Genomic DNA, 21,420 nt, shown 5'->3' with positions numbered 1-21,420 from the left:
CCCCAATGAGGACTCCACCCCCCCAAACCAACCCCGCCATCGGAGACCCCACGATGAGGACTCCGCGCCCCAACCAACCCCCGCCATCGGAGACCCCAATGAGGACTCCACCCCCCCAAACCACCCCCGCCATCGGAGCCCCCCTAATGAGGGCTCTGCCCACCCCAAACCACACCCGCCATCGGAGACCCCCCAATGAGGACTCCACCCCCCCAAACCAACCCCGCCATCGGAGACCCCACGATGAGGACTCCGCACCCCAACCAACCCCCGCCATCGGAGACCCCAATGAGGACTCCACCCCCCCAAACCACCCCCGCCATCGGAGACCCCCCAATGAGGGCTCCGCCCCCCCAAACCACCCCCGTCATCGGAGACCCCAATGAGGGCTCCGCCCCCCCCAAACCACCCCCGCCATCGGAGACCCCCTAATGAGGGCTCCGCCCACCCCAAACCACACCCGCCATCGGAGACCCCCCAAGAGGGCTCCGCCCCCCCACTGCCCCACACTCCTCCCGGCCCTCCAATGATACTCCGAACACATCCCCGACCAATCCTCCAGCCCTCAATCTATTCCGGATCCCCCCGCTGCTCCTCGGTTTACTCCGGATGCTCTCCCTGCTCGTTGATGTACCCCGGACACTCCCCTGCTCCTCGATCTATTCTAGACCCTCCCCCCGCTCCTTCGATCTACTCCAGAACGTCGCCCACTCCTCGATCTAATCCGGACTCTCCCACGCTCCTCGATGTACTCCGGGGCATCCCCCCGCTCCTTGATCAAATCCGGACCCTCCCCCACTCCTCGATCTACTCCGGACCCTCCCCCGCTGCTCGATCTACTCCGGACCCTCCCCCGCTGCTCGATCTACTCCGGACCCTCCCCCGCTGCTCGATCTACTCCGGACCCTCCCCCGCTGCTCGATCTACTCCGGACCCTCCCCCGCTGCTCGATCTACTCCGGACCCTCCCCCGCTGCTCGATCTACTCCGGACCCTCCCCCGCTGCTCGATCTACTCCGGACCCTCTCCCGCACCTCGATCTACTCCGGACCCTCCCCCCGCTCCTCGATCTACTCCGGACCGACCCCGCTCCTCGATCTAATCCAAACCCTACCCCGCTCCTCGATCTACTCCGGACCCTCCTCCCACTCCTCGATCTACTCCGGACCTTCCCTTCGCTCCTCGATCTACTCCGGACCCTTCCCCCACACCTCGATCTACTCCGGACCCTTGTCCCGCTCCTCGATCTACTCCAGACACTCCCCCCACTAATCGATCTACTCCAGACACTCCCCCCACTAATCGATCTACTCCAGACACTCCCCCTGCTCTTCGATTTACTCCAGACACCCCCCCACTCCTCGATCTACTCCAGACCCAACCCCCGCTCCTCGATCTACTCCGGACCCAACCCCCGCTCCTCGATGTACTCCAGACACTCCCCCCGCTCCTCGATCTACTCCGGACACTCCCCCCTCTCCTCGATCTACTCCGGACACTTCCTCCGCTCCTCGATCTACTCCGGACACTCCCCCTGCTCCTCGATCTACTCCGGACACTTCCCCTGCTCCACGATCTTCTCCGGACACTCCCCCCGCTCCTCGATCTACTCCGGACCATTCCCCGTTCCTCGATCTACTCCGGACCCTCCCCCGCTCCTCGATCTACTCCGGACACTCCCCCCGCTCCTCGATCTACTCCGGACCCTCTCCCGCTCCTCGATCTACTCCGGACACTCCCCCCGCTCCTTGAACTACTCCGGATCATCCCCCCACTCCCCGAGCTACTCTGGATCATCCCCCTGCTTCTCGATCTACTCCGGATCCTCCCCAGCTCCTCGATCTACTCCGGACCCTCCCCCCGCTCCTCAATCTACTCCGGACCCTCCACCCGCTCCTCAATCTACTCCGGGCCCTCCACCCGCTCCTCGATCTGCTCCGGACATTCCCCCTGCTCCTCGATCTACTCCGGATCCTCCCACACTCCTCGAACTACTACGGACCCTCGCCCTGCTCCTCGATCTACTCCGGACCCTGCCCCCGCTCCTCGATCTACTCCGGACCCACCCCCGCTCCTCGATCTACTCTGGACCCTCCCCCCGCTCCCTGATCTACTCCGGACCGTCCCCCTGCTTCTCGATCTACTCCAGACCCTCCCCCCTCCTCGATCTACTACGGACCCTCCCCCGCTCCTCGATCTACTCCAACCCTCCACCCATTCCCCGATCTGCTCCGGACCCTCCCCCCACTCCTCGATCTACTCCGGACACTGCCCCCACTCCTCGATCTACTCCGGACCCTCCCCCCGCTCCTTGATCTGCTCCAGACCCTCCCCCCACTCCTCGATCAACTCTGGCCCCTCCCCCGCTCATCGAACTACTCCGGCCCTCCCCCCGCTCCCTGATCTACTCCTGACCGTCACCCTACTTCTCGATCGACTCCAGACCCTCCCAACGCTCCTCAATCTACTCCGGACCCTCCCCCGCTCCTCGATCTACTCTGGACCATCCGCCCACTCCCCGAACTACTCCGGACCCTCACACGCTCCTCGATCTACTCCGGACACTCCCCCGCTCCTCGATCTACTTCGGACCCTCCCCCCGCTCTTCTATCTACTCCGGACCCTCCCCCCGCTCCTCGATCTACTCCGGACACTCCCCCGCTCTTCTATCTACTCCGGACCCTCCCCCGCTCCTCGATCTACTCCGGACACTCCCCCCGCTCCTCAATCTACTCCGGACCTTCCCTACGCTTCTCGATCTACTCCGGACTCGACCCCCACTCCTCGAACTACTCCGGACCCTCCCCCCGCTCCTCAACTTACTCCGGACCCTCCCCCGCTCCTCGATCTACTCCGGACCCTCCTCCACTCCTCGATCTACTCCGGACCCTCCCCCGCTCCTCAATCTACTCCGGACCCTCCCCCATTCCTCGACCTGCTCCGGGCACTCCTCCCACTCCTCGATCTACTCCGGACACTCTCGCCGCTCCTCGATCTACTCCGGACCCTCCCCCGCTCCTCGACCTGCTCCGGACACTCCCCCCGCTCCTCGATCTACTCCGGACCTTCTCCCGCTCCTCGAACTGCTCCGGACACGCCCCGCGCTCCTCGATCTACTCCGGACCCTCCCCCGCTCCTCGACCTACTCCGGACCCTGCCCCCACTCCTCGACCTACTCTGGGCCCGTCCCCCGCTACTCGATCTACACCGGACCCTCCCCCCGCTCCACGATCTACTCCGGACCCTCCCCCGCTCCTCGATCTACTCCGGACCCTCCCCCCGCTCCGCGATCTACTCCGGACCCTCCCCCCACTCCTCGATCTACTCCGGACCCTCCCCCCGCTCCCCGATCTTATCCAGACCCTCCCCCCGCTCCTCGGTCTACTCCGGACCCTACCCCACTTCTCGATCTACTCTGGACCATCCCCCCGCTCCTCGATCTACTCCGGACACTGCCCCCACTCCTCGATCTACTCCGGACCAACCCCCACTCCTTGATCTGCTCCAGACCCTCCCCCCACTCCTCGATCTACTCCGGTCCCTCCCCCGCTCCTCGATCTACTCCGGACCCTCACCCGCTCCTCGATCCACTCCGGACCCTTCCCCCACTCCTCGATCTACTCCGGACACACCCCCCGCTCCTCGATCTACTCCAGACACTCCCCCCACTACTCGATCTACTCCAGACACTCCCCCTGCTCCTCGATCCACTCCAGACAGCCCCCCACTCCTCGATCTACTCCAGACCCTCCCCCACTCCTCGATCTACTCCAGACACTCCCCCCGCTCCTCGGTCTACTCCAGACAATCCCCCCTCTCCTCGCGATCTACTCCGGACACTCTGGCCGCTCCTCGATCCACTCCGGACACTTCCCCCGCTCCTCGATCTACTCCGGACCCACCCCTCACTCCTCGATGTACTCCGGACACAGCCGCCGCTCCTCGATCTACTCCAGACCCTCCCCCTGCTCCTCGACCTACTCCGGACCCTCCCCCCGCTCCTCGATCAACTCCGGACCCTCTCCCCGCACCTCGATCTACTCCGTACTGTCGTCCCGCAACTCGATCTACTCCAGACCCTCCCTCTGCTCCTCGATCAACTCCGGACACTCCCCCCGCTCCACGATCTACTCCGGACACTCCCCCCGCTCCTCGATCTACTCCGGACCGTTCCCCGCTCCTCGATCTACTCCGGACCCTCCCCCGCTCCTCGATCTACTCCGGACACTCCCCCCGCTCCTCGAACTATTCCGGACCCTCTCCCGCTCCTCGACCTACTCTGGACTCTCCCCCCGCTCCTCGATCTACTCCGGACCCTCTCCCACTCCTCGATCTACTCCGGACCCTCCCCCCGCTCCTTGAACTACTCCGGATCCTCCCCCCGCTCCCCGAGCTAGTCTGGATCGTCCCCCTGCTCCTCGATCTACTCCAGACCATCCCCCCGCTCCTCAATCTACTCCGGACCCTCCACCCGCTCCTCAATCTACTCCGGACCCTCCACCCGCTCCTCGATCTACTCCGGATATTCCCCCTGCTCCTCGATCTACTCCGGATCCTCCCCCACTCCTCGAACTATTCCGGACCCTCGCACTGCTCCTCGATCTACTCTGGACACTGCCCCCACTCCTCGATCTACTCCGGACCCTCCCCCGCTCCTCGATCTACTCCAGACTCTCCCCCCGCTCCTCGATCTACTCCGGACCCACCCCCGCTCCTCGATCTACTCTGGACACTCCCCCCGCTCCCCGATCTACTCCGGACCGTCCCCCTACTTCTCGATCTACTCCAGACACTCCCCCCACTGCTCGATCTACTCCGGACCCTACCCCGCTACTCGATCTACTCCAGACTCTCACCCCATTCCCCGATCTAGTCCAGACCCTCCCCCCGCTCCTCGATCTACGCCGGACACTGCCCCCACTCCTCGATCTACTCCGGACTCTCCCCCCGCTCCTTGATCTGCTCCAGACCCTCCCCCCACTCCTTGATCTACTCTGGTCCCTCCCCCACTCCTCGATCTACTCCGGCCCACCCCCCGCTCCCTGATCTACTCCTGACCGTCCCCCTACTTCTCGATCGACTCCGGACCCTCCCCACGCTCCTCGATCTACTTCGGACACTCCCCCGCTCCTCGATCTACTCCGGACCCTCCGCCCGCTCCCCGATCTACTCTGGACCCTCCCCCGCTCCTCGATCTACTCCGGACCCTCCCCCGCTCTTCTATCTACTCCGTACCCTCCCCCGCTCCTCGATCTACTCCGGACCCTCCCTACGCTCCTCGATCTACTACAGACTCTCCCCCCGCTCCTCGAACTACTCCGGACCCTTCCCCCGCTCCTCAATCTACCCCGGACCCTCCCCCGCTCCTCGATCTACTCAGGACCCTCCCCCGCTCCTCGATCTACTCCAGACCCTCCCCCGCTCCTCAATCTACTCCGGACCCTCCCCCATTCCTCGACCTGCTACGGGCACTCCTCCCACTCCACGATCTACTCCGGACACTCCCGCCGCTCCTCGATCTACTCCGGACCATCTACCGCTCCTCGACCTGCTCCAGACACTCACCCCGCTCCTCGAACTACTCCGGACCCTCCCCCACTCCTCGACCTGCTCCGGACACGCCCCGTTCCTCGATCTACTCCGGACCCTCCCCCGCTCCTCGATCTACTCCGGACCCTCCCCCGCTCCTCGATCTACTCCAGACCCTGCCCCCGCTCCTCGATCTACTCTGGACCCGTCCCCCGCTACTCGATCTACACCGGACCATCCCCCCGCTCCACGATCAACTCCGGACCCTCCCCCGCTCCTTGATCTACTCCGGACCATTCCCCCACTCCTCGATCTACTCCGGACCCTCCCCCCGCTCCTCGATCTACTCCAGACCCTCCCCCCACTCCTCGATCTACTCCGGACACTCCCCCCGCTCCCCGATCTTATCCAGACCCTCCCCCCGCTCCTCGATCTACTCTGGACCCTACCCCACTCCTCGATCTACTCCGGACCCTCACCCCGCTCCTCGATCTACTCCGGACACTGCCCCCACTCCTCGATCTACTCCGGAACCTCCCCCCACTCCTTGACTCCGGACACTCCCCCCACTCCTCGATCTACTCCGGACCCTCTCCCCCTCCTCGATCTACTCCGGACTCTCCCCCCGCTCCTCAATCTACTCCGGACCCTCCCTACGCTCCTCGATCTACTACAGACTCTCCCCCCGCTCCTCAAACTACTCCGGACCCTCCCCCCGCTCCACGATCAACTCCGGACCCTCCCCCGCTCCTTGATCTACTCCGGACCATCCCCCCGCTCCTCGATCTACTCCGGACCCTCCCCCCGCTCCTCGATCTACTCCAGACCCTCCCCCCACTCCTCGATCTACTCCGGACCCTCCCCCCACTCCCCGATCTTATCCAGACCCTCCTCCCGCTCCTCGATCTACTCCGGACCCTACCCCACTCCTCGATCTACTCCGGACCCTCACCCCGCTCCTCGATCTACTCCGGACACTGCCCCCACTCCTCGATCTACTCCGGAACCTCCCCCCACTCCTTGATCTGCTCCAGACCCTCCCCCCACTCCTCGATCTACTCCGGGCCCTCCCCCACTCCTCGATCTACTCCGGACACTCCCCCCGCTCCCTGATCTACTCCTGGCCGTCCCCCTACTTCTCGATCTATTCCGGACCCTCCCCATGCTCCTCGATCTACTCCGGAGCCTCCCGCCACTCCTCGATCTACTCTGGACCTTCCCCCGGCTCCTCGATCTACTCCGCACCTTCCCCCGCTCCTCGATCTACTCCGGACCCTCCCCCCACTCCTTGATCTACTCCAGACCCTCCCCCTGCTCCTCGATCTACTCCGGACACTCCCACAGCTCCACGATCAACTCCGGACACTCCCCCGCTCCTCAAATTACTCCTGACCCTCCCCCCACTCCTCGATCTACGCTGGACCCTCCCCCGCTCCTCAATCTACTCCGGATCCTCCCTCCGCTCCTCGATCTACTCCGGACCCTCCCTCCAAACCTCGACCTACTCCAGACCCTCCCCCCGCTCCTCGATCTACTCCGGGCCCTCCCCATGCTCCTCGACCTACTCCGGACCCTCCCCCCGCACCTCAATCTACTCCGGACACTGCCCCCCCTCCTCGATCTACTCCGGACCCTCCCCCCTCTCCTCGATCTACTCCGGAACCTACCCCGCTCCTCGGTCTACTCCGGACCCTCCCCCGCTCCTCGACCTATTCCAGACTCTCCCCCCACTCCTCGATCTACTCCGGACCCTCCCCTGCTCCTCGATCTACTCCAGACGCTCCCACGCTCCTAGATCTACTCCGGACCCTCCCCCGCTCCTCGATCTACTCCTGACCCTCCCCCGCTCCTCGATCTACTCCGGAACCTACCCCGCTCCTCGATCTACTCCGGAGCCTCCCCTGCTCCAAGATCTACTCCGGACCCTCCCCCCGCTCCTCGACCTACTCCAGACCCTCCATCCGCTCCTCGATCTACTCCGGACCCTCCCCCACTCCTCGATCTACTCCGGATCCTCCCCCGCTCCTCGATCTACTCCGGACACTCCCCCCGCTCCCCGATCTTATCCAGACCCTCCCCCCGCTCCTCGATCTACTCTGGACCCTACCCCACTCCTCGATCTACTCCGGACCCTCACCCCGCTCCTCGATCTACTCCGGACACTGCCCCCACTCCTCGATCTACTCCGGAACCTCCCCCCACTCCTTGACTCCGGACACTCCCCCCACTCCTCGATCTACTCCGGACCCTCTCCCCCTCCTCGATCTACTCCGGACTCTCCCCCCGCTCCTCAATCTACTCCGGACCCTCCCTACGCTCCTCGATCTACTACAGACTCTCCCCCCGCTCCTCAAACTACTCCGGACCCTCCCCCCGCTCCACGATCAACTCCGGACCCTCCCCCGCTCCTTGATCTACTCCGGACCATCCCCCCGCTCCTCGATCTACTCCGGACCCTCCCCCCGCTCCTCGATCTACTCCAGACCCTCCCCCCACTCCTCGATCTACTCCGGACCCTCCCCCCACTCCCCGATCTTATCCAGACCCTCCCCCCGCTCCTCGATCTACTCCGGACCCTACCCCACTCCTCGATCTACTCCGGACCCTCACCCCGCTCCTCGATCTACTCCGGACACTGCCCCCACTCCTCGATCTACTCCGGAACCTCCCCCCACTCCTTGATCTGCTCCAGACCCTCCCCCCACTCCTCGATCTACTCCGGGCCCTCCCCCACTCCTCGATCTACTCCGGACACTCCCCCCGCTCCCTGATCTACTCCTGGCCGTCCCCCTACTTCTCGATCTATTCCGGACCCTCCCCATGCTCCTCGATCTACTCCGGAGCCTCCCGCCACTCCTCGATCTACTCTGGACCTTCCCCCGGCTCCTCGATCTACTCCGCACCTTCCCCCGCTCCTCGATCTACTCCGGACCCTCCCCCCACTCCTTGATCTACTCCAGACCCTCCCCCTGCTCCTCGATCTACTCCGGACACTCCCACAGCTCCACGATCAACTCCGGACACTCCCCCGCTCCTCAAATTACTCCTGACCCTCCCCCCACTCCTCGATCTACGCTGGACCCTCCCCCGCTCCTCAATCTACTCCGGATCCTCCCTCCGCTCCTCGATCTACTCCGGACCCTCCCTCCAAACCTCGACCTACTCCAGACCCTCCCCCCGCTCCTCGATCTACTCCGGGCCCTCCCCATGCTCCTCGACCTACTCCGGACCCTCCCCCCGCACCTCAATCTACTCCGGACACTGCCCCCCCTCCTCGATCTACTCCGGACCCTCCCCCCTCTCCTCGATCTACTCCGGAACCTACCCCGCTCCTCGGTCTACTCCGGACCCTCCCCCGCTCCTCGACCTATTCCAGACTCTCCCCCCACTCCTCGATCTACTCCGGACCCTCCCCTGCTCCTCGATCTACTCCAGACGCTCCCACGCTCCTAGATCTACTCCGGACCCTCCCCCGCTCCTCGATCTACTCCTGACCCTCCCCCGCTCCTCGATCTACTCCGGAACCTACCCCGCTCCTCGATCTACTCCGGAGCCTCCCCTGCTCCAAGATCTACTCCGGACCCTCCCCCCGCTCCTCGACCTACTCCAGACCCTCCATCCGCTCCTCGATCTACTCCGGACCCTCCCCCACTCCTCGATCTACTCCGGATCCTCCCCCGCTCCGCGATCTACTCCGGACACTCCCCCCGCTCCTCGATCTACTCCGGCCCCTCCCCCCGCTCCTCAATCAACTCCGGACCCTCCCCTGCTGCTCGATCTACTCCGGACCTTCCCCCCGCTCCTCGATCTACTCCGAACCATCCCCCCGCTCCTCGATCTACTCCGGACCCTCCACCGGCTCCTCGATCTACTCCGGACCATCCACAAACACCTCGATCTACTCCGGAACCTCTCTCCGCACCTCGATCTACTCTGGAGTGCCCCCCACTCCTCGATCTACTCCGGACACTCCCCCCGCTCCTAGATCTACTCCGGACACTCCCCCGGTCCTCGATCTACTATGGACTCTCCCCACGCTCCTCGATCTACTCCGGACACTCCCCCCACTTCTCAGTCTACTCCGGAACCACCCCCGCTCCTCAACCTACTCCAGACCCTCCCCCTGCTCCTCGATCTACTCCAGACCCTCCCACCACTCCTCGATCTACTCCGGAACCACCCCCGCTCCTCAACCTACTCCAGACCCTCCGCCCGCTCCTCAATCTACGCCGGACCCTCCCCCTCTCCGCGATCTACTCCAGCCCCTCCCCCGCTCCTCGATCTACTCCGGACCCTCCCCCTGCTCCTCGATCTACTCCGGACCCTCCCCCCGCTGCTCGATCTACTCCGGACCCTACCCCGCTCCTCGATCTACTCTGGACCCTCCCCCGCTCCTCGATCTACTCTGGACGCTCCCCCGCTCCTCGATCTACTCCGGACGCTCCCCCGCTCCTCGATCTACTCCGGAACCTACCCCGCTCCTCAGTCTACTCCGGAGCCTCCCCTGCTCCTCGATCTACTCCGGACTCTCCCCCCGCTCCTCGACCTACTCCAGACTCTCCCTCCGCTCCTCGATCTACTCCGGACCCTCCCCCGCTCCTCGATCTAATCCGGATCCTCCCCCGCTCCGTTATCTACTCCGGACCATCCCCCCGCTCCTCGATCAACTCCGGACCCTCCACCGGCTCCTCGATCTTCTCCGCACCATCTCCCCGCTCCTTGATCAACTCCGGACCCTCCACCGGCTCCTCGATCTTCTCCGCACCATCTCCCCGCTCCTCGATCAACTCCGGACCCTCCACCGGCTCCTCGATCTACTCTGGACCATCCCCCCACACCTCGATCTACTCCGGACCCTCTCCCCGCACCTCGATCTACTCTGGAGTGTCCCACACTCCTCGATCGACTCCGGACTCTCCCCCCGCTCCTCGATCTACTCCGGACACTCCTCCCGCTCCTCGATCTACTCCGGACCCTCCCCCGCTCCCCGATCTACTCCGGACACTCCCCCCACTCCTAGATCTACTCCGGACACTCCCCCGGTCCTCGATCTACTCTGGACTCTCCCCACGCTCCTCGATCTACTCCGGACACTCCCCCCACTTCTCAATCTACTCCGGACCATCCCCCGCCCCTGGATCTACTCCAGACCCACCCCCCGCTCCTCGATCTACTCCGGACACTGCCCCCGCTCCTCGATCTACTCCGGACCCTCCCCCTCTCCTCGATCTACTCCGGACCCTCCCCTTCTCCAAGATCTACTCCGGACCCTCCCACAACTCCCCGATCTACTCCGGACCTTCCCGCTCCTTCTCTATCTACTCCGGACACTGCCCCTGCTCCTCGATCTATTCCGGACACTGCCCTCGCTCCTCGATCTACTCCAGACCCTTCCCCCGCTCTTCGACCTATTCCGGCCCACCCCCCGCTCCTCGTTCTACTCCAGACACTCCCACCACTCCTCGATCTACTCCGGACTATCCCCCCGCTCCTCGATCTACTCCGTACCCTCCCCCCGATCACCAATCTACTCCGGACCGTCCCCCTGCCTCTCGATCTACTCCGGTCCCTTCCCCCTACTCTTCGAACTACTCCGGACCCTCCCCTCACTCCTCGATCTACTGCAGACACTCCCACCACTCCTCGATCTACTCCGGACTATCCCCCCGCTCCTCGATCTACTCTGTACCCTCCCACCGCTCACCAATCTACTCCGGAACCTACACGATCCTCGATCTACTCCGGGCCCTCCCCCTGCTCCTCGATCTACTCCGGACCCTCCCCCCGCTCCTCGATCTACTCCAGACCCTCACCCTGCTCCTCGAACTACTCCAGACAGTCCCTCAGCTCCACGATCTACCCCGGACACTGCCCCGCTCCTCAAACTACTCCCGACCCTCCCCCCGCTCCTCGATCTACGCCGGACCCTCCCCCGCTTCTCGATCTACTCCGGACCCTCCCTCCGCTCCTCGATCTACTCCGGAACCTCCCCCCAAACCTCGACCTACTCCAGACCGTCCCCCCGCTCCTCGATCTACTCCGGACCCTCCCCCACTCCTCGATCTACTCCGGACCCTCCCCCGCTCCTCGACCTGATCCAGACACTCCGCCCGCTCCGCGATCTACTCCGGACCCTCACCCTCTCCACGATCTACTCCGGACCCTATCCCCGCTCCTCGATCTACTCCGGACCCTCCCCCGCTCACCGATCCACTCCGGACACTCCCCCCGCTCCTAGATCTACTCCGGACACTCCCCCGGTCCTCGATCTACTATGGACTCTCCCCACGCTCCTCGATCTACTCCGGACACTCCCCCCACTTCTCAGTCTACTCCGGACCATCACCCGCCCCTGGATCTACTCCAGACCCTCCCCCCGCTCCTCGATCTGCTCCGGACTCTGCCCCGCTCCTCGATCTACTCCGGACCCTCCCCTTCTCCAAGATCTACTCCGGAACCTCACCCCACTCCCCGATCCACTCCGGACCCACCCCCGCTCCTCGATCTACTCCGGTCCCTCCCCCCGCTCCCCGATCTTATCCAGACCCTCCTCCCGCCCCTCGATCTACTCCGGACCCTCCCCCGCTCCTCGATCTACTCCGGACCCTCTGCCCGCTCCCCGAACTACTCCGGACCCTCGCCCAATCCTCGATCTACTCCGGACACTCCCCCGCTCCTGGATCTACTCCGGCCCCTCCCCCCGCTCTTCTATCTACTCCGGACCCTCCCCGCTCCTCGATCTACTCCGGACTCTCCCTCCGCTCCTCGATCTACTCCGGACTCTCCCCCCACTCCTCAAACTACTCCGGACCCTCCCCCCGCTCCTCAATCTAGTGTGGACCATCCCCCGCTCCTCCATCTACTCCGGACCCTCCCCCGCTCCTCGATCTACTCCGGACCCTCCCCCGCTCCTCAATCTACTCCGGACCCTCCCCCATTCCTCGACCTGCTCCGGGCATTCCTCCCACTCTTCGATCTACTCCGAACACTCCCGCTGCTCCTCGATCTACTCCGGGCCCTCCCCTGCTCCTCGACCTGCTCCGGACACTCCCCCCGCTCCTCGATCTTCTCCGGACCATCCCCCGCTCCTCGACCTGCACCGGACACTCCCCCCGCTCCTCGATCTACTTTGGACCCTCCCCCACTCCTCGATCTACTCTGGACCCTGCCCCCGCTCCTCGATCTACTCCGGACCCGTCCCCCGCTACTCGATCTACAAAAGACCCTCCCCCCGCTCCACGATCTACTCTGGACCCTCCCCCGCTCCTTGATCTACTCCGGACCCTCCCCCCGCTCCACGATCTACTCCAGACCCTCCCCCAGCTCCTCGATCTACTCCGGACCCTCCCCCTGCTCCTCGATCTACTCCGTACCCTCCCCCCACTCCTTGACCTATTCCGGACCCTCACCCCGCTCCTCGATCTGCTCCAGAACCTCCCCCGCTCCTCGATCTACTTCGGAGACTCCCGCCGCTCCTCGATCTACTCAGGACCTTCCCCTCGCTCCTCGATCCACTCCGGAACTTCCCCCGCTCCTTGGTCTACTCCGGACCCTCACCCCACTCCTTGATCTACTCCAGACCCTCCCCCTGCTCCTCGATCTACTCTGGACACTCCCACAGCTCCACGATCAACTCCGGACACTCCCCCGCTCCTCAAATTACTCCGGAACCTCCCCCCAAACCTCGACCTACTCCAGACCCTCCCCCTGCTCCTCGATCTACTCCAGACCCTCCCACCACTCCTCGATCTACTCCGGAACCACCCCCGCTCCTCAACCTACTCCAGACCCTCCGCCCGCTCCTCAATCTACGCCGGACCCTCCCCCTCTCCGCGATCTACTCCGGACCCTCCCCCGCTCCTCGAACTACTCCGGACCCTCCCCCTGCTCCTCGATCTACTCCGAACCCTCCCCCCGCTGCTCGATCTACTCCGGACCCTACCCCGCTCCTCGATCTACTCCGGACCCTCCCCCGCTCCTCGATCTACTCTGGATGCTCCCCCGCTCCTCGATCTACTCCGGACGCTCCCCCGCTCCTCGATCTACTTCGGACCCTCCCCCCGCTCCGCGATCTACCTCTAATCCAGACACCCCCCACTCCTCGATCTAAATCTTATCCGGACGCTCCCCCCTTTCCTCGATCATCTCCGGACCATCCCACGCTCCTTGATCTACTGCGGTCCCTCCCTTCGTTCCTCAATCTACTCCGGACCATCCCCGCACTCCTCGATCTACTCTGGACCCTCCCCTCGCTCCTTGATCTACTCTGGACCCTCCCCTCGCTCCGCGATCTACCTCTAATCCGGACACTCCCCGCTCCTCGATCTACATCTTATCCGGACGCTCCCCCCTTTCCTCGATCATCTCCGGACCATCCCCCGCTCCTTGATCTCCTGCGGACCCTCCCTTCGTTCCTCAATCTACTCCGGACCATCCCCACACTCCTCGATCTACTCCGCACACTCCACCCGCTCCTCGATCTACTCTGGATCCTCCCCCCGCTCCTCGAACTACTCCGTACCCTCCTCCCGCTCCTCGAACTACTCCGGACCCTCCCCTCGCTCCTTGATCTACTCCAGACCCTCCCCCGCTCCTCGATCTTCTCGTGACCCTTCCCCGCTACTCAATCTACTCCCGACCCTCCCCCCATTCCTCAATCTACTCCGGACCCTCCCCCCGCTCCTCGATCTACTCTGGATCCTCCCCTTGCTCCTCGATCTACTCCGGACTCTCCCCCCGTTTCCCGATCTACTCTGGACCCTCCCCCCACTCCACGATCTGCTCCGGACCCTCCCCCTACCCCTCAAACTACTCCGGACCCTGCCCCCGCTCCTCGACCTACTCCGGACCCTCCCCCCTCTCCATGATCTACATCTAATCCGGACCCACCCCCCGCTCCTCGACCTACTCCAGACCCTCCCCTCTCTCCTCGATCTACTCCGGACCCTCCCCCGCTCCTCGACCTACTCCGGACCCTCCCCCCGCTCCGCGATCAACCTCTAATCCACACACCCCCCACTCCTCGATCTAAATCTTATCCGGACGCTCCCCCCTTTCCTCGATCATCTCCGGACCATCCCACGCTCCTCGATCTACTGCGGTCCCTCCCTTCATTCCTCAATCTGCTCCGGACCATCCCCGCACTCCTCGTTCTACTCCGGTCCCTCCACCCGCTTCTCGATCTACTCGGGACACTCCCCCACTTCTCAATCTACTCTGGACCCTCCCCTCGCTCCTTGACCTACTCTGGACCCTCCCCTCGCTCCTCGATCTACTCCGGACCCTCCCCCCGCTCCTCGATCTACTCTGGACCCTCCCCTCGCTCCTCGATCTATTCCGGACCGCCAACCCTGAACGCTCCTCATCCTACTCTGGACCCTCCCCCCCTCCTCGATCTACTCCCAACTCTCCCCTCACTCCTTGATCTACTCCGGACCCTCCCTCCACTTCTCGATCTACTGCGGACCCTCCCCTCGCTCCTCGATCTACTCCGGACCGCCCACCCCGCTCCTCGTCCTACTCCGGACCCTTCCCCCTCGCCTCGATCTACTCCCAACTCTCCCGCCGCTCCTCGATCTCCTCCGGACCGCCAACCCCACCCCCGCTCCTCGTCCTACTCTGGATACGCTCCTTGATCTACTCCCAACTCTCCCCCCGCTCCTCGATCTACTCCGGACCCTCACCCCGCTTCTCGATCTACTCCGGACACTCCCTCCGCTCCTCGAACTACTCCGGACCCTCCTCCCGCTCCTCGATCTACTCCGGACACTCCCCCCACTACTCGATCTACTCCGGACGCTCCCCCGCTCCTCGATCTACTCCAGACCCTCCCCTGCTCCACGATCTACTCTCGACCCTCCCCCGCTACTCGATCTACTCCCGACCCTCCCCCCGCTCCTCCATCTACTCCGGACCCTACCCCCGCTCCTCGATCTACTCCGGAACCTCCCCCCGCTTCTCGATCTAATCTGGACCATCCCCCGCTCCTCGATCTACTCCGGACCCTCCCCCTGCTCCTCGATCTACTCCGGACGCTCCCCCTGCTCCTCGATCTACTCCGGACCCTCCCCCACTCCTCGATCTACTCCGGACCCTCCACCCGCTCCTCGATCTACTCTGGACCCTCCCCCCGCTCCTCGATCAACTCCGGACTCTCCCCCGCTCCTTGATCTACTCCGGACCCTAGCCCTGCTCCTCGATCTACTCCGGACCCTCACCCGCTCCTCGATCTACTCCGGACCCTCCCCCCTCTCCGCGATCTACATCTAATCCGGACCCTCCCCCCGCTCCTCGATATACTCCGGACACTCCCCCCGCTCCTCGATCTACTCCGGATCCTCCCCCACTCCTCGATCTGCTCCGGAGCCTCCCCCCGCTCCTCGATCTACTCCGGACCCTCCCCCACTCCTCGATCTACTCCGGACCCTACCCCCGCTCCGCAATCTACCTCTAATCCGGACACTCCCCCCGCTCCACGATCATCTCCGGACCATCCCCCGCTCCTCGATCTGCTGCAGACCCTCCCTTCGTTCCTCAATCTACTCCGGACCATCCCCGCTCTCCTCGTTCTACTCCGGTCCCTCCACCCGCTTCTCGATCTACTCGGGACACTCCCCCACTTCTCGATCTACTCTGGACCCTCCCCTCGCTCCTTGACCTACTCTGGACCCTCCCCTCGCTCCTCGATCTACTCCGGACCCTCCCCCCGCTCCTCGATCTACTCTGGACCCTCCCCTCGCTCCTCGATCTACTCCGGACCCTCCCCCCGCTCCTCGATCTACTCTGGACCCTCCCCTCGCTACTCGATCTATTCCGGACCGCCAACCCCGAACGCTCCTCATCCTACTCGGGACCCTCCACCCCCTCCTCGATCTACTCCCAACTCTCCCCCAGCTCCTCGATCTGCTCCGGACCCTCCCCCACTCCTCGATCTACTCCAGACCCTCCCCCGCTCCTCGACCTGATCCAGACACTCCGCCCGCTCCGCGATCTACTCCGGACCCTCACCCTCTCCACGATCTACTCCGGACCCTATCCCCGCTCCTCGATCTACTCCGGACCCTCCCCCGCTCACCGATCCACTCCGGACACTCCCCCCGCTCCTAGATCTACTCCGGACACTCCCCCGGTCCTCGATCTACTATGGACTCTCCCCACGCTCCTCAATCTACTCCGGACACTCCCCCCACTTCTCAGTCTACTCCGGACCATCACCCGCCCCTGGATCTACTCCAGACCCTCCCCCCGCTACTCGATCTGCTCCGGACTCTGCCCCGCTCCTCGATCTACTCCGGACCCTCCCCTTCTCCAAGATCTACTCCGGAACCTCACCCCACTCCCCGATCCACTCCGGACCCACCCCCGCTCCTCGATCTACTCCGGTCCCTCCCCCCACTCCCCGATCTTATCCAGACCCTCCTCCCGCCCCTCGATCTACTCCGGACCCTCCCCCGCTCCTCGATCTACTCCGGACCCTCTGCCCACTCCCCGATCTACTCCGGACCCTCGCCCAATCCTCGATCTACTCCGGACACTCCCCCGCTCCTGGATCTACTCCGGCCCCTCCCCCCGCTCTTCTATCTACTCCGGACCCTCCCCGCTCCTCGATCTACTCCGGACCCTCCCTCCGCTCCTCGATCTACTCCGGACTCTCCCCCCACTCCTCAAACTACTCCGGACCCTCCCCCCGCTCCTCAATCTAGTGTGGACCATCCCCCGCTCCTCCATCTACTCCGGACCCTCCCCCGCTCCTCGATCTACTCCGGACCCTCCCCCGCTCCTCAATCTACTCCGGACCCTCCCCCATTCCTCGACCTGCTCCGGGCACTCCTCCCACTCTTCGATCTACTCCGAACATTCCCGCTGCTCCTCGATCTACTCCGGGCCCTCCCCTGCTCCTCGACCTGCTCCGGACCCACCCCCCGCTCCTCGATCTTCTCCGGACCATCCCCCATTCCTCGACCTGCTCCGGGCACTCCTCCCACTCTTCGATCTACTCCGAACACTCCCCCCGCTCCTCGATCTTCTCCGGACCATCCCCCGCTCCTCGACCTGCACCGGACACTCCCCCCGCTCCTCGATCTACTTTGGACCCTCCCCCACTCCTCGATCTACTCTGGACCCTGCCCCCGCTCCTCGATCTACTCCGGACCCGTCCCCCGCTACTCGATCTACAAAAGACCCTCCCCCCGCTCCACGATCTACTCCGGACCCTCCCCCGCTCCTTGATCTACTCCGGACCCTCCCCCCGCTCCACGATCTACTCCAGACCCTCCCCCAGCTCCTCGATCTACTCCGGACCCTCCCCCTGCTCCTCGATCTACTCCGTACCCTCCCCCCACTCCTTGACCTATTCCGGACCCTCACCCCGCTCCTCGATCTGCTCCAGAACCTCCCCCGCTCCTCGATCTACTTCGGAGACTCCCGCCGCTCCTCGATCTACTCAGGACCTTCCCCTCGCTCCTCGATCCACTCCGGAACTTCCCCCGCTCCTTGGTCTACTCCGGACCCTCACCCCACTCCTTGATCTACTCCAGACCCTCCCCCTGCTCCTCGATCTACTCTGGACACTCCCACAGCTCCACGATCAACTCCGGACACTCCCCCGCTCCTCAAATTACTCCGGAACCACCCCCCAAACCTCGACCTACTCCAGACCCTCCCCCTGCTCCTCGATCTACTCCAGACCCTCCCACCACTCCTCGATCTACTCCGGAACCACCCCCGCTCCTCAACCTACTCCAGACCCTCCGCCCGCTCCTCAATCTACGCCGGACTCTCCCCCTCTCCGCGATCTACTCCGGACCCTCCCCCGCTCCTCGATCTACTCCGGACCCTCCCCCTGCTCCTCGATCTACTCCGAACCCTCCCCCCGCTGCTCGATCTACTCCGGACCCTACCCCGCTCCTCGATCTACTCTGGACCCTCCCCCGCTCCTCGATCTACTCTGGAAGCTCCCCCGCTCCTCGATCTACTCCGGACGCTCCCCCACTCCTCGATCTACTTCGGACCCTCCCCCCGCTCCGCGATCTACCTCTAATCCAGACACCCCCCACTCCTCGATCTAAATCTTATCCAGACGCTCCCCCCTTTCCTCGATCATCTCCGGACCATCCCACGCTCCTTGATCTACTGCGGTCCCTCCCTTCGTTCCTCAATCTACTCCGGACCATCCCCGCACTCCTCGATCTACTCTGGACCCTCCCCTCGCTCCTTGATCTACTCTGGACCCTCCCCTCGCTCCGCGATCTACCTCTAATCCGGACACTCCCCGCTCCTCGATCTACATCTTATCCGGACGCTCCCCCCTTTCCTCGATCATCTCCGGACCATCCCCCGCTCCTTGATCTCCTGCGGACCCTCCCTTCGTTCCTCAATCTACTCCGGACCATCCCCACACTCCTCGATCTACTCCGCACACTCCACCCGCTCCTCGATCTACTCTGGATCCTCCCCCACTTCTCGATCTACTCTGGACCCTCCCCTCGCTCCTCGATCTACTCTGGACTCTCCCCTCGCTCCTCGATCTACTCCGGACCGCCCACCCCCCCCCCCGCTCCTCATCCTACTCTGGACCCTCCCCCCGCTCCTCGATCTACTCCCAACACTCCCCCCGCTCCTCGATCTACTCCGGACCCTCCCTCCGCTTCCCGATCTACTCCGGACCCTCCCCTCGCTCCTCGATCTACTCCGGACTGCCCACAGCCCCCCCGCTCCTGGTCCTACTCCGGACCCTCCCCCCGCGCCTCGATCTACTCCCAACTCTCAACCCGCTCCTCGATCTACTTCGGACCCTCCCCCGCTTCTCGATCTACTCCGGACCCTCCCCCCGCTCCTCGAACTACTCCGTACCCTCCTCCCGCTCCTCGATCTACTCCGGACCCTCCCCCCGCTACTCGATCTACTTCGGACCCTCCCCCGCTCCTCGATCTACTCCAGACCCTCCCCCGCTCCTCGATCTTCTCGTGACCCTTCCCCGCTACTCAATCTACTCCCGACCCTCCCCCCATTCCTCAATCTACTCCGGACCCTCCCCCCGCTCCTCGATCTACTCTGGATCCTCCCCTTGCTCCTCGATCTACTCCGGACTCTCCCCCCGTTTCCCGATCTACTCTGGACCCTCCCCCCACTCCACGATCTGCTCCGGACCCTCCCCCTACCCCTCAAACTACTCCGGACCCTCCCCCCGCTCCTCGACCTACTCCGGACCCTCCCCCCTCTCCATGATCTACATCTAATCCGGACCCTCCCCCCGCTCCTCGACCTACTCCAGACCCTCCCCTCTCTCCTCGATCTACTCCGGACCCTCCCCCGCTCCTCGACCTACTCCGGACCCTCCCCCCGCTCCGCGATCAACCTCTAATCCACACACCCCCCACTCCTCGATCTAAATCTTATCCGGACGCTCCCCCCTTTCCTCGATCATCTCCGGACCATCCCACGCTCCTCGATCTACTGCGGTCCCTCCCTTCATTCCTCAATCTGCTCCGGACCATCCCCGCACTCCTCGTTCTACTCCGGTCCCTCCACCCGCTTCTCGATCTACTCGGGACACTCCCCCACTTCTCAATCTGCTCTGGACCCTCCCCTCGCTCCTTGACCTACTCTGGACCCTCCCCTCGCTCCTCGATCTACTCCGGACCCTCCCCCCGCTCCTCGATCTACTCTGGACCCTCCCCTCGCTCCTCGATCTATTCCGGACCGCCAACCCTGAACGCTCCTCATCCTACTCTGGACCCTCCCCCCCCTCCTCGATCTACTCCCAACTCTCCCCTCACTCCTTGATCTACTCCGGACCATCCCCGCACTCCTCGATCTACTCTGGACCCTCCCCTCGCTCCTTGATCTACTCTGGACCCTCCCCTCGCTCCGCGATCTACCTCTAATCCGGACACTCCCCGCTCCTCGATCTACATCTTATCCGGACGCTCCCCCCTTTCCTCGATCATCTCCGGACCATCCCCCGCTCCTTGATCTCCTGCGGTCCCTCCCTTCATTCCTCAATCTGCTCCGGACCATCCCCGCACTCCTCGTTCTACTCCGGTCCCTCCACCCGCTTCTCGATCTACTCGGGACACTCCCCCACTTCTCAATCTGCTCTGGACCCTCCCCTCGCTCCTTGACCTACTCTGGACCCTCCCCTCGCTCCTCGATCTACTCCGGACCCTCCCCCCGCTCCTCGATCTACTCTGGACCCTCCCCTCGCTCCTCGATCTATTCCGGACCGCCAACCCTGAACGCTCCTCATCCTACTCTGGACCCTCCCCCCGCTCCTCGATATACTCCGGACACTCCCCCCGCTCCTCGATCTACTCCGGATCCTCCCCCACTCCTCGATCTGCTCCGGAGCCTCCCCCCGCTCCTCGATCTACTCCGGACCCTCCCCCACTCCTCGATCTACTCCGGACCCTACACCCGCTCCGCAATCTACCTCTAATCCGGACACTCCCCCCGCTCCACGATCATCTCCGGACCATCCCCCGCTCCTCGATCTGCTGCAGACCCTCCCTTCGTTCCTCAATCTACTCCGGACCATCCCCGCTCTCCTCGTTCTACTCCGGTCCCTCCACCCGCTTCTCGATCTACTCGGGACACTCCCCCACTTCTCGATCTACTCTGGACCCTCCCCTCGCTCCTTGAACTACTCTGGACCCTCCCCTCGCTCCTCGATCTACTCCGGACCCTCCCCCCGCTCCTCGATCTACTCTGGACCCTCCCCTCGCTACTCGATCTATTCCGGACCGCCAACCCCGAACGCTCCTCATCCTACTCGGGACCCTCCACCCCCTCCTCGATCTACTCCCAACTCTCCCCCAGCTCCTCGATCTACTCCGGACCCTCCCTCCACTTCTCGATCTACTGCGGACCCTCCCCTCGCTCCTCGATCTACTCC

General features: G+C 64.2%; 1 protein-coding gene across 1 annotated transcript in view; it reads right to left on the bottom strand.

Annotated features, from left to right (window-relative positions):
* LOC147124918 (sodium- and chloride-dependent neutral and basic amino acid transporter B(0+)-like) overlaps positions 1–21,420 on the bottom strand; it is a 216,766-nt gene that overhangs the window by 76,185 nt on the left and 119,161 nt on the right. The window lies entirely within an intron of this gene.

The sequence above is a fragment of the Somniosus microcephalus genome, chromosome 1, assembly GCF_052327205.1.
Source record: "Somniosus microcephalus isolate GS21.2 chromosome 1, FLI_Smic_1.0, whole genome shotgun sequence".
Lineage (NCBI taxonomy): Eukaryota > Metazoa > Chordata > Chondrichthyes > Squaliformes > Somniosidae > Somniosus > Somniosus microcephalus.
Note: the sequence above shows the minus strand (reverse complement) of the source record. Positions and strands in the feature narration are given on the sequence as shown.